The 14,951-nt window shown below is 40.0% G+C and overlaps 1 long non-coding RNA gene across 1 annotated transcript; it reads right to left on the bottom strand.

Annotated features, from left to right (window-relative positions):
* Positions 1-7,065: 7,065 nt before the first annotated feature.
* On the bottom strand, positions 7,066-14,947 carry LOC122861768. The gene is made up of 4 exons (XR_006374565.1): positions 14,895-14,947; positions 13,932-13,974; positions 9,002-9,197; positions 7,066-8,782 (listed from the first exon to the last, which is right to left on the bottom strand). It is a non-coding gene; the product is annotated as an uncharacterized LOC122861768 (long non-coding RNA).
* Between the last annotated feature and the right edge of the window lie 4 nt (positions 14,948-14,951).

Raw genomic sequence — 14,951 nt, 5'->3', positions numbered from 1 at the left:
AGGGAAAGTGCAAAATTCCAAACAGCAAAGGGAATTTCTGCTTTCTTCTCCGTATGGATTGTGGGGAGTATGAAGGGGATGTGGAGTGAGTGACAGGACTCAGAGCGCTGTACAAAAAAACGCCACATACCAGTTTGGCCACGGTTCAATGAGGACTCAGTATGTGTAAGGAGACTGGTGCCTCTCACTTGCTCTGTCTAATCGACTAGTTGTTTAGCCTGCACGCTGGCCACAGTGAGACGTGGCTCTGAAATTGAGGCGCTGACTATGTGTGCTTTGGATTTTGGCCCTATCATCATCATCATCATCATCATCATCATCATCATCATCATCATCATCATCACCATCATCATCATCTATCTTTATTTGATTTACCCAAGGAATATTGTCTCCGAGCACCAGTGCAGACGTAGTTAAAATCAAACTGGGCTGCCGTAAATAACTGCTTTGCTCGGACCAGTACTGGTACCCAGTAGAGGTCTGAGAGAACTTGTGACTGTTCCCATTTTCTGGATCTCATAAGAAAACTAGCTGCTAACTAACTAACTAACTAAATGTTCAATGGAAACTTTCAGTGGCAATGCAGAGAGTAGTATGACACTTGAAGTGTAAGAGCGAGTAAATGTAAGGTGGTAGTGGCACATAAGCAACACGCTGGGTTTACATGCAGTCTCGTACAGTAGAAAGCATTTTCATTATGGTAAATGGACTGGATTTATATAGCACCTTTCTAGTCAATCTGACTACTCAAAGCACTTCAACTACAAATCTCATATTCATACAGCAAAGTAACTAAGCATTCACACACCAAAGGCACACCCTCAGTATGAGTAGACCTTCCGATTGGTGGACAACCCGCTCTACCACTAAGCCACAGTCGCCCAACCATTTCATGTGATCTTTTCCTGACCTTGACTACATGGTTTTAGCTGCCTAACCTTCAAAGATAAGTTTGGCATTGTTGTATATTTTTTTATTATAGTGAATAAACTCCATTAAATGGACCAAAACCAACAGTGAACTGATTCTACAAGCGCCGTTAGAATCATTGCCATCGTTGTCCAAAAACTATTAAAAACACATCAATAAGCCACTGTTACGCCGTTTTGACTCATCCGTACATACTGTACACCATCCTGTGCTTTCAATTTACACTAGCTCATGAAATGTGTATTAATCCACGGCTGAAAATAGTCCCCCCCAAAATGCACAATTTCCTCCTGTTTGAGTAACGTTTTATAAAAGCTACAGTGTCCTGTTTTAACTGATTTACATGTTCAGTAGTAACGTGCAGGCTTGGATGCAATGGTTGGTTTTGGTCTTTCCATCTGATTTTTTGACAATTAAAAAAAAAAACTCCAGGCTTATTCTTTGGCTAGTTCCCTTCTACTTTCAAACAGCCAGTTTCAGTGTCCGAGTGTGGTCAGTATTCTATGGAGTCTTTTCATCAGTTTCTTTCTAACAGATCCTCTTTCATATGGTACAAAGGGGAAGGCATTACTGAAAGGTAGATTATCTTCCTCTATCCTCTACATCCTCTATGTAGATTAAATTACATTGCTAGGATTTTTCTCCTGGAGGCAGAACTACAAACGAGACGAGCATGTTAAAATATTTAATACCAATACCAGTAGTAACTGGTATTGACACTGCAAAGCATCGATTTACAGTATATGCAGGTTTATCAACATGTGGTTTTCAACTTGCATATCAAATCACATGTAACACACACTGCAAAATCTATGTAGGTGTGTCTGTCTTGTGTGGGTTTCATGTAACTCTGTGCATGCATAACTGCAGCTGCAGCTGAGTATGTTACATTGTTTCCTCTGGAGACAGAATAGATAGTTGTCTTTCATATGCAGTAAGAACACCTTTCAAGTGCTAAATATGTGTCATGCTGATACATACACACACACACACACACACACACACACACACATATTCACCCAAAACATGCACAAAATGATGATGGTATGGTTTTAGATGGATGCAAAAAGACACTCAGCCCAATGCATTAAAACGTCAAACACATGTTCTGCAGGCACACAGGAAACAACATACACACACACACAAAGGTCTGAGTGTGTTCTTTATCTCATCTGCACAAATGGGAGCAGCAGACAGGTCACATGAAATGCATCTCAAGTGACCTATTCATCACGTGGGTGAGCTTTAAAAGTCTTGTTTAAACAGGAAACATGCCAGACATTGTGAAGACTTCACTTATGATCGAGATTTTAATGTTATGCTATATGCTTTAGCGTTAGTGACTTAAGCCTGTCTTTACTTATAAGTCACTTAATTTGCTCTCCATTGCTCCCCACTGAGTGCAAATGAGGTACCCATGTTATTGTAAACTGCAACCATATGGGATAAGGACAGTTCACGAGTTGCAACTCACACCAAAACAATCGAGATGTATAAATACCACTACAGGTAAGACGAAAAATATGTATTTTTGATTTTGGGGTGAACTGTCACTTTAAACCTGTATTGGGCAATTTTTTTTTCATGATATAAAAACATCTATTTGCTACTGATGATAGAATTTGTTTCTCTAAGCTGTACTTAAACAACCTGCTGCTTAGACTCTCATGTTTTATACAACCTGTACAATGTACGGAACTTTGGTGGCACACAGGAAGTGACATGTTTTACACTGGAGAGAAGCTAAAGCTACAGTAGCTGAATGTTAAAACAACACTGCAGCCCTGAAGTCTCTGTTTGTCAGGCTTAAGGGACTGGTGCGGATTCAATGAAGTGCTGTTAAGGTCAATACATTTTAGCAGGTCATGTTTCAAAAATTCTGCATTTGAACTGATGGCTTTGAGGTTGTGAAAGAATTTACAGAGATGCTCGCAGCCTTGTGGTTAACTGTTCTGTTTGACCCATATTAACACCTTGTCAGCAGCACCTGCTTTCATCACAGCATTTCTGTGGTTATTAATCATTGACAAGCAAAACATCAGCTCTGATCATACTGATAAACGAGAAACAGCAAGACTGAGATAACTGTGGAAGATAAAGCTAAACCGGTACTGCAATTAAAAATATTACCGCAGTAGTAATAATGCTTTAGTGATACGTTTAAAGTTGCAAATGATAAAAACAACGTTGACATGGCCCAGATAAATGGAACTGGGGTAATTATTAAAGGCCAGATACAGTGCTGTCCAAAAATCTTGAGGGCAAAAATCATCAATAACCACATTCTTTACTGCACTTATCTTTGCTCTCTTTTTAGTCCAGGTTACCATCAATTTTTGTCTTTCACATTTGGCTCTAGTACTGATATGTTTGCCTTATGCGTGTCCCTCTCCATCCCACTCATTGGACCTGAACTAACTGTTCTGAGCCAATGGGAGGACAACATACACATCCTGCCTCTAAAGTCCTGTGTGCATTTTCTTCTTCTGCCTCCTCCATAACCCAGCTCTGTCTCTCTATGACACAGTTAACGCTCTGACTAAACCCTCCTTAACCTCCCCTATCTATGACTCACAGCTTAACCTCTGTGTTTGTGTGCATTTCTGAACCTGACTGACCGTCCTTCGTGTTTCCATTACAACGCATCAACTGCACTTCACACGAATCCCAACAATTACTGTAATCAGGCAAGAGGAACAGATAGGCTTGTGCTGAGTTGACAACAGTGCTGCCACGAACTGGAACGCAAAGATGAGATGTAGCCAGTGAGCATAGCATGAGGGCAGATAAACTGATGGCCAAACAGAACAGATGGCTTTTCATGAGCTAAACAAGGGGGAGAAATAAAAAGTCGAACATTTCTTTCACTTGCATCCTCCTAAACTATTACACCACACAATTTCCAGCCTTCTCCTCTGTCAACTCAGCTATAATACACTATGACATGTGAGGGAATGTCTAGAAGTTGTGAGGAGGCAGACTAAACACAGAAAAAACATGCGAGTTAAAGATGGATGTGTGTCTACCTGCATGTGTTTGTCTGGTGAGGGTCGCTGACATGAAAGCATCACCACCCCTCTGCTCATCTGTGTTCTTGTCTTGACCCTTATGTCAGAGAGCGATGCTGAATATAGAAGACCAGGATGTTTGCCAGCAAAAAAGGGCATTCGCCAAGCTAACAAACACAGGGGAAAAACCAGTCTCAAACCATTCTCAAACTATCATACAAACAACAGAGCAGAGCAGACAGATAATAATCCCAGGCTACGGTAACTTGCCCAAAACACTGAAAATTCACCTTCCCATAAGTACTCATTAACAGCACACTCGTGCCAAAACACGCCTGTGTGTACAGTATATCAGGTCCAAGCCGTCCATGTAGCGTATACCTGTCCACTACCAAGTATTCACCCCAACACAAAATGTGTAGTCAACTGTGAGAGCATATTTGGACCACACGTAGACAGAAAAGCGCATCTGGCTCAATTTGATTTCACCAAACCATGTTCACCATAATAGATAATTTGTGATCCACAACCATTTTCTTTATATTAAATCTTCTACCTACCAGTAGAGAACAGTATACATTTGAAGGCCTTTAATGTGTGAGCATGAATAAATGTTCTTCAAATGTTAACAAGTAGAGTCTACAGCCATGCTATAGGCTCGGTGAGGCTGTATTTAGGCACAATGGTGCATTTAGCTCTATTCCCAATGACAATGCTAACCATGCTCATGTTAAGCGGGTATAATGTTTACCAGGTTCACCATCTTAGTTTAGCGTGATAGCATGCTAAAATGCTCCAATTAGCGCTAAACACAAAGTGCAGCTGAGTCTGATGGGAATGTCAGTAGTTTTGCAGGTATTTGGTCATGAACCAAAGTATTGAACTACAGCTGAAACAATTCATCGGGTAGTTGAATTAATCAGCAACTATTTTAATAATCAGGTAATCGTTTAAGTTTTTCAAGCAAAAATTCCAAATTCTCTGGTTCCAGCTTCTCAATTGTAAGGATTTTCTGCTTTTCTCTGTCTTATATCATTGTAAACTAGATATCTTTGGGTCTCAGACAGTTAGTCAGACAAAACAAGCAATTTGAAGACCTTCTTCTAGACCTTCCTCCTATTTTCAGGCATTTTATGGAAAACGACTCGTCGAAAATTTGAGAACGTAATCAACAGATAAAATTTTGACCTGATGATGGTGCTAGATGAAAAGTCAGGGGATCACCAAAGCTACACACATTGCCACCCACAGAGAGCCAAAGTTAAACCGGAATTTCTGTGTTCTATTCCAGAAGTAAGAAAACCTACAACAGTATATCATGTGGATCATTTCATATGTCTAGATAAGGACGGTAGTTTTTGGTTCTTTGGTGAATGTTATGGATATGGACAAAACCAAGTTACAATGAAGCAGCACTGCTGCGCTAGTAAGTTTTCAAAGGAGCTACAGTTTCTTTTCTCCCAAAATAATCAAAGTTTAACTTTGTTAAAATCACAAAGGTTTCCATTTCAATAGCAACTGCTGTAGTGGATGCCGATTTGTCTTATGGTATTTGGAAAGTAAACCCCAGGAACACTTCACGCTTCATTTTTTCAGAACGGCCGATGATATTGAGTGACAGAAGGGCTAGCCTCTGTTCCTTAAAACAGTTGCCTCTGTTGTTAAAAATGGCCTGAACAGAAGAGACACTTTGTACGGTCTGTGCACAATATATTTGCACCGTGAGAAAGAGAAAAATCTATATTATTCTGGGTCCTTGCACTACATTGAAGTCCATTTTTACTAAACATCAATCCCTACAGAGAAAGATATTCTAAGGCTAGTACTCCCACCTTTAACAGAACATTACAGAACAGAAACATGTTTGTGACACACAACAGACTATAATTTGTTAAAGAACGTAAAAGTTGACCTTGACCTATGGGGCAACAACCACACATTTCAACACAACACATTTCACACAACCACACATTTCAACATTTTTCTGGCCGCAAAAAAAAACGACTTTTGTCTAAGCTTGTGTATTTAGTGTCTGAGTTTGTCTAAGTGAAACTGTGAGCATGTTTGCTCTATAGCGTGCACAATAGATTACAGGTTAATGATAACAAGTGCAATCCATAGTGTAAACACAAACACAAGTACACAAAAACATATTATATTATATAAAGAGTACGGTCTAGACCTGCTCTATAGGAAAAGTGCAATGATAATGTATAAATAAAACTGAATTGAACATAGTCGTATTATCTGATTAGATCTGCAGCTTTTATATTAACTGTCTTAAAGATTATGCATTTAATAAAGAGTTCATTCCAATTTTCAGGCTGAAATCCTAATAATATGAACTATTAAGCTTACTGTAATGTAACTGTTAACTGAACTGTCATGAACTGTTACTAACCAATCCTGAGTGCACACAAGTGGGTGTGTTCTTGTTGACAGGCCACACAGCTGAGGTACTGTATCTGTCACTGCAGAGTCTAAACATGCTGTTCTGGCTGCCTAAGATGTGGTCAGGGCCCTCTTCCCTGTTAAACACAGAGATGAATGTTTTCATAAAATCATCTGAAACCACAAGTTTTAATATCTCAAGAGGAGGGTGTTTGGGTATTGAAAAAGCTGCAAAAAAATTGTCAAGCTTTTGTACTGCAACCCCGGTGTCATACTGAGCCAACCCTAAAAGCGCTATAATTGCAAGTTGGTCACCAGGGTGCAAAACACATGCTGCAGTACAGGCTGACTGTTCCACTGGGATTCTTAAATGAGAATACATTTGTAGGGCAAAGCAAGTCTTGTAGTACGCACCATAAAGTCACTTCACACCAGCTGGCAAATCTTTAAGTAATCGTCAAAAAATGTTGTAAAGTCTCATCCCCACCCTGGTTACCAAAAACAATCAAAAACCCATATGATTGATTAAAAGGTTTTTATTAGTGAGAGTTTATTGTTCTAACACTTGCAAACTGTTTTATTGGGCCTGTTGGTAATTTTTAAAGCAGCTCAATCAACAAGAGAGTAGCTAATAGTTTACAGAAGATTCAGCGTTGTGTCATGTCGAGTTACAATACTGTAAAAACTGCAGATAGTTTCACTCTTCTTATCCTCACTGAACTCATGTCACAAAAACTTATAAGATATAAAGATACAGTATATGATAAAAGGGTGTGTTCCTCGAGGCTGCTGGCTTACATCTTCATGCCTACCACAGAGTAAAGGGCAAGATTTGCAAAGACGTCTATATGCTGAATTACAGTAACTGTTCTTGAGCTTGTAAAGATGTGACTGTTGTCATATGTGGCTGTAATAAAACGCTTGTTGTGTTTATAACTTATGGTTACGCTCACTGTTGAATGGAAGCTTTGTTTCAGCTTTTTGTGACCTATAAAACGCGCCTCTTGATGCATGGAAAATATAATCCTTCGACTGAAATACATTTAAGATTGGAGACAGGGTTTTGTTGACAGGGTTATGTTTATTACGGAGTAATTAGTAATGTAATCTCGCTATTAAATGATATATGAGCTGGAACCCAGTGATAAAGTGTCCTGATAATGGAAGTAAACTTTGAACTCTGATATGACGTGAAGAGTGTTTTGATTTTGCGAGCTTGTTCCAGGACTTCCACTCTTGTGCACTTGAAACACTAATCTTTCTGTTGGGAGCAGTTGTTCTGGTAAAATCACCAATGTACCACCAAACAGAGATTGCACCAGCAACCAACGGCATGCCCTTGTTCCTCCCAAAGCATTTCCTCTCTGGCTTATACCCTCTCTGCCGCTCAGACAAGCCTGTACACGAGAAACGTTAAAAAAGAAACCTGCAGCATTTACTCAGCAGCCTGCTCCAACCTTCCCCGGCCATCCTTTTAGAAGGAACGCTCAAAACTTTGGGCAATGAAACCATTAACTCAATTTAAGAATTGGCAAAAAGGAACTTTTGGAGATTTGCCACAGGAGACCTTGTGGTAATCAAAAACATTTTCAAGTGGGTCAATATTGATGTGTGAAAAGCATACTCAATACCAGCACCTTATCCTTATCCAATTTTTCCTAGCGAGTGCATTTGTAAAACAACATGACTTTTCCATTGCACGTTGTTGAAGGAAAAGGCTGGTCTTCTTGTAAATCGCTCGGTACTTCATTCTGACGATACAGTGACGTTTGTAATCACACCACTTGTCCTTCAGCTGACCAGAATTTAATTTGGAGCCATGGGACCATTAACATGTGACATACTTCTAAATCTAATCTTAGCTGGACCTCATCCTGACCATTTAAACAGAAATTTCAACACTATCTGAACTTCGACAGTTTTTTGAATTTGACACTATAAGTCATTGCAGTTGTAGTTCAAATGGAATTCCAAATCACATGGACTATGTCTGAAATCGGTTCCTATTTGCTATATAGCACATTTAGCTTCCACCATTTCTATTTCAGTGTCCAAATTCTTCAAAAATCCCCACAGAGGAACAAAAAAAGTACTTTCAGCTAACAATCCTACAATGAATGTCATAGTTTAGCCACATCTCTCCTCCTGCCACTGGCTGCTCTGCTGTAGTTCTCCCCTCCTTGTTAGTTCCTTGTTAGTCCTCTGTTTGTCTCTGTGTGTGTGTGTGTGTGTGTGTGTGTGAGTGTGTGTGTGTACTGGCCTGGGCGTGGCGCTCTGGTTTTCCCTCCTGCTGCTGATCACTGGCACACCTAATGTTCATCTTCCACTCAAGCCTCACAGTATATCTACCCAGCTCTGCCATTCAACCAGCGGCAGATCGTCTCAGTGCGCCATTGCGGTGCCTTCGCTAACGGCCTAATCCTGACCCAGGATACAGTCATGCAACACTTCAGCTGTCAGGGATGAAAAGAAATGATGATGATTCCTAAGTGTCCGAATGGTTTATTTAGCTTAAGAAGTAGGATAATGTTCTCAACCCATAAATGTACACTAACAGTAATCCTTCAGTTTATCTGAAAAAGTCAAATTCACCAAATTTGGAGATACGTGGTGTTCACTGGACAGCGATAATGGGGAATAGTGAGCGGGATACCAAGTTATAATGGACCCACCTGATGTGTGTGTGGTTATTTTCTAGCAGCCTGATGTCATCTGCATGTGTTTCTACAAGGTAAACAGTGGGCGGCTGTGCGTAATGGCTCTGCGCTCTGGTCTGGCACTTTTCAAATCAGAGGCTGCAGATCTGTCCTGCTGCCTTCAGGTGTCTGCAGGGATTTCAGCACGTTTCCATACAGTGTAAAGCAGCAGCTGTGGACAACAGATCAGCTGTAAGAATCATCTCATATTAGTTCATTAACACAGACTGATTTAGCGGCGTTCCAGCCAAATCCAACTGAAATTAAGTTAAAAAAATGTGTCTCCTACAGCATGCACATCTGCTCTGTAAATCACTTGTCCTGTGTTCTCCTTTGAGAAAACCAAAAGGGATACATTTATATTTCACATTTATCGGTTTCGTGATGGCGCCCCAAAATACCAACAACTCGCTCTGCACTGCCTCATTTGAAGAAACCTCCATGCTGTTTGTGCCTCTCCTCCCATCTGTGCACCAAAATAGAATAACATTTATCTTTAAAACAAAATACCACACGAACAGGCAAAGAGAATTTCAAGGTCAGGAAAATACCAAACGCTCAGAGCGCTGCTTGCGCTGTTCATTGTGCCGCCATGAAAATAGGGCCCAGTGAGTGTTTTTGGACAATGCGTGGTCTCATCAAGTGATTAAAGTGACCAAAACTTCAAATAATATTCTGGAATTTTCTCCATTCCCTAATCAGTTATCAGTTCTTCTTTATTTGCGCCACTTTGCTATCATCCAAGGTAAAGGGTACTGCAGCAATTTAGTATTGCACTTCAATAAAGTTGGGGAATTTGTAGGAGGCAGATAAAAAAAAAAAGAATGGCAAAAGTGATGAAGCAGAGGCCAAGATATCCAGACTTTTGGTCCCTAGTATGGCTCAAACTACGGAAATGCTTCCCATGATGCAACTTTATAGCATCTCTTAGGCCTTCTATGCCTGGTAAATGACCATGTATTTCAGTCTTCACTCCCCCAGTTTGTAACGCAGGCTGTCCATTAAAGACTTGTAGTCTTTAAGCCCAATGTATGTAGTCGTTCTCCCCCCAGAGCCACAAAATACATTATGTACAACTGTTTTCACATGCTTATTAGTGCTCCCCATGACAAGTGAACGGATCTTGATGTGTAAAATCGGTGGAGTGCTCCTTTAAGATCTGTTAAATAGCATTTATTCATGGTAGACTAGGAGATCATGAATATCTATAGGCCTCCTGCCTCCTCTCTTGTGCAACCACCTAGTACTTCCTAGACACCAGGAAACAGGTTTACAAAAAAAACAAAGTGCCATGTTAAACTAAATGAGCAGCACTCTGTGTGTCCACATTTTTAAGTCAGAATGAATTTGTCTGTTTGTCTCATTAACGTCCCTCCACACTAAGGATACTAGGGAGAGATCATGTTGCACGGTTGCACAAAAGCAGAGCCCGAGAGACAAAGAGCTGCCAGAGAGTTTGCTTGTTATGCTGGACTGAGGATAAAAATGGTTTCACTATTCCTGCAGCATAAAATGATTCATTGCGTCAAATTGCAGACTCCAAAGGTAGTCTCCAAAAGTCCACTAGCACAACCTGCTATTAAGTTAGCATTAACATAGTAAGCTTATAAAGTCTCACATTCAGTGTGGGGTCTTTTACAGGATTCAGGCTTTGCATGGTGAACTAACAGGCTCTGTTAGCAGTCATATCAGTGCAGCACCTTACTAACCTGCCCTCTAGCATTTTCTAAAATATGCCTATTCAGCTGGTAACACAGGTTCAGTTCAAGTTGAACAATAGTTGTTAGTTTTGTGCTGGAATCTAGAAAGTTTAAAAACCAGTAAAAAATAAAAAAACAAAGTTTAATAATTCATATTCTATGCTAAATTAGTAGCTGTTTGAATACCCTTAGGTAATGTATGTGAGGTAATAAAGTATTCAAACAGCTTAGTTTCTGCTTTCTATTGACTTTAAAGAGAGACACATTGCACTTAAGAGACTTAATATTCATTATGATTTGAATTCCCTGTTGAACCATCAAAATGATGTGAAATGAAAATGTATTTTTGACAGAGAGCGTGGACCACTAAAAGTACTTATTATGAATCTGATTCTGGCCTCGGGTCCTTCAGATTTTTGTGTGTTTGGGAACACATACTGTAAAGGTGCACGCTCAAAGAAACACATACCGACCCAAAGCAAATTAGCTGGCTGATTGTGCAGGTTTCCTTCCCACCGAGAAGCTCGGAAAAAAGCGCGACACAAATATAAAACAATGGGACAAATCACTGTACACACCGACACACGCTAAAAATAATCCTCTGCAAAGAGATGGCATACAATATTACTTAACAAACAGGAAGTACGTAGTATAAACACTTCAGTGATTGAGAAAAACCAATGGCTATATAAATCCTGGGTATTATCACCTACTTTGCTTCTACAACCTGACTTTTACACGTTTTGCTGCAAGTAAACAGTGTATCAATGCCAGAATTTGGTCTACCTGAGAAATATGATAGGAACTGAAATAAACAGATTGCACCTTCCTGCTTCAATATAAAAATGGACATGTGACAAATAAGGCAACGATGCCAAGAAAAGACTGTGATCAACATGAAAGACATTCACGCAGCAGAAGCTCTGGGCTTTCTAAGACCTCTAAAAAGATGCCGTCCTTTTTTTGAGGCTTTTGGTCACCAAATGAAACATGTGTTAATGCATCCACAGTAGATACTGTGTTATCTGATGTGGGTCTTCCGGTTGTCTTATCTGGCCTGAAACTCCGGAAGTCCCCTTGTATCCCAGAGGGCTTTTCACCAGACCACCATGATGGCCGTCGCCGGCTCTACAGTGCAGTATGTGCGGATGTTTGGCCTTAGACTGCACATACTGACAGCCCAAAGGGACCAATGGGACAACATTTAGAAAAGATACATCTCTTTAGATTTAGGTTCAAAAAAACAATCTTGACGTCACAATCAGTGGGCTGCATTCTTTCTCTTCACTTTTTAGCAACATGTGAAAACACGAAACTTATACTCCTTAAGTGATGCACATCTGATTCACATGGCAAAACTCCACAACGGCATGTGACTGCTAATGGAATGTTTTTGCTGTTTCTGATCTACTGTTCGAAAAGCAGAATAAAACAATTGAATATTAACCCAAATAACGCCTTTGTAGAGTCACAGAATAGAGGAGGATATCATTTTAAATTATTTTCCAGGCTGCATTTTGTTGAGACTGACATGTTGTGAGTTTACCCTATACTCTAGGTAAGAAGGTCAAGTTTTCCATTAGGTGTTGATACTACAAAGGAGGAATGAGTGTATGCCAGTTTAATATGCTGAGCTGTTTCACTGTTCATCTCTGATCTCTGTCCCTTCTACAAGGGAACCGGCAGATCTGCCTGCCAGTGTTCCTGAAACCAGCACACAGCTGAGTCAGCTGATTTAAAAAGTGCATGCTGTTGCATAACTCTATAAGAGCATTTTTATTTTTTTTTAAATCCGTTTATGCTACATGGCATGTTGGTGTTGAAAAAGCATGTAATATTTGAATATTTAAATGAATAGTTTGACATTTTAGGTAAATTATTTGCTTTTTTTGCCAAGAGCAAGATGATAAGATCAATGCGTTAAATATGTAGCCGGAGCCAGCTGCCGGTTAGCTTAGCTTAGCAAAAAGAGTGGAAATCGGGAAACAGCCATCCACAGTACATTCTGTACAAAGGTCATAAAACCTGCCTGCAACTCTAAAGCTCACTAATTAATATGTTAGATCTCCTTTTTTTTTTTTTTTTAAAACCTGGTCTCCGCTGCCTGGCAACTAGTCCCGGCCATGAAATAGTATGGCACATAACCCCCCCCCCCTCAAAAAAAAAAACAGTGAATTGTTGTTTTTACACTTTGGTTTTTGTACAGATTAAACAAACAAGATATGTCCATTAGTGCGCTTTAGAGGTGCCTCTCAGTTTCTTTTTGTGGCCCTGTGAAATTGTTAACTGATGTAATTAGATTTTCTTTCTACAATCACCACGGACACGTGAAGTAGGGGTGCTGAGGGGGCTGCAGCACCCCCTAAAATCCGCCATTATAAAAACCATCAATTGATAAAAACATTTTTAAAAAAAGTTCTGTAATGTTTTCCCCTTGCTCACTGGGATCTAGGCTATATGTGCAGTATGTGTGATGGGAGATTTACTTTGTTTTCTCTCTGTTAATTATCATGTATGAGTCCAGTATTAGATTGCTTGTGATGCGGACTCGCAGCGGGCCGGTGCTTTTCTGTCGCACGAGAACACACTGAGGTGTTTCAGGGGAGGTGTCCCACTGAATTCCGTGGTATGCTGGTCACGGGTGACAGCTCTCGCCCATGTCCACGTGCTGTCTCACTTCCTCTAATTGCACTTCTCACGCATTAGTTCAGTGTTGTGGTTGCTTTCACATACACTGCATTGGCCTTCAGGTCTGCTTTAGTGTAAAACACTCTGTTGTGAATTGTTAATAGATCAAAATTATCCCAGCCATTCACATTAAAGCAAAAAACTATGAATTTCGCCCCAGCATATAGTATGACGTCATAATATAGACTTTAGAGTCTATATTATAGAGTTTCAGCACCCTGAACTCTGACTGACTTCCAGCGGCCGTGACACTCACTGTCATGTCATGTGTGCATGTTTTCGCACGTTCAGTAAATGCAGATCATTGAGCCCGAGCTAAGGTTGAAATGAACTTTAAAGTAAATAAGCAGACACACACAGCAAAACTGAAAATGACTTCAGGGTAAGGTATCATCTTTGGGCTTATAAAGGGTCGTTTAAAAAATGTCAAGTGTCAGCAAGTTTCAGTGCAAGTCTTTGTGATGAACCCGTGTGTCATACTAGATTGTGATTGATGATAGAATTGATCTTTTACTTACTTACTTTAATGTTCCGGAGGTGACGAAACCGAGCCAGCACCGCCTGCAGACATGAAAGGAGGAGCTTGTCACGAACACTAACAACACTAATCACCAAATTTAACTCCACTTCTTCATTTGCGAGATCGATAAACACTATCTCATCAAACACCCTGAAGAGATCTTTGTCAAACAGGTTCTTAGGTGTGCGGTGATTTTCTTTAGAGACCCCCGTGATATTTACCGCACACATAACAGTCTTTTGCTGTCTGTGGTGGCATTCTCTGAAGTTATGTGATTTGCCCCCCTGAGCTTAGAAAATCTCACCATGACTGCAGGCAGACGAATTCATATGAACATATAAAAACCTATAAGTTTTGCAGGGAGAAGCAGATCCAGTGGCACTGCTTCTGGTCAATGTTTGCCCGTTTTCAATTTTTTCCAGTTATAACAATAACATGAAAAAAAGTCAATCTGGCTGCGGCTTTGAGGCTGGAAATCAATTCAATCAATCGCAGTTCATGACAAAGAAAGATTTGATAGCTGCACTCTACTGTATATGGAACCTTTATGCATTAAACTACACATTAAATCATCTGCTTAAGTTACAATGGTTGGTCTTAAAAATGATTTTACTTGTCTACGCTTCTCTTGTCTCAAATGCAAATCTCCTCATTTTGACTTTTCTTGAATTAAGTAGCCTGCTTCTTTTATTGAGGCCACAGAGTCCTACTCTACTAGGCTCTGCGAAAAGTAGGACTTTTTAAGACTAAACAACGTTGTATTAGCTACTCAGTTTGTAGTGTAATTATAGCACTTTGGTGTATAGAAAAGTAAAGTGTATTGGAAAGAAAAGTGAAAAACATATAAACTTTGTCGACTTGCATTCAATGTGTCATAGGCTGTATTGACAAAAAGTGGTCGAAAGGTTTGAACACTCGGTGTGTTGTTGAGACACGCTTTGAAGTTTTGTGTTAAACTTACTTTTGGATGCCATAATGCTTCGGCAGCTGTAACACCTGTAGTCGAAAAAAAAAAAAA

This window comes from Siniperca chuatsi, linkage group LG15 (assembly GCF_020085105.1).
Source record: "Siniperca chuatsi isolate FFG_IHB_CAS linkage group LG15, ASM2008510v1, whole genome shotgun sequence".
NCBI lineage: Eukaryota > Metazoa > Chordata > Actinopteri > Centrarchiformes > Sinipercidae > Siniperca > Siniperca chuatsi.
Note: the sequence above shows the minus strand (reverse complement) of the source record. Positions and strands in the feature narration are given on the sequence as shown.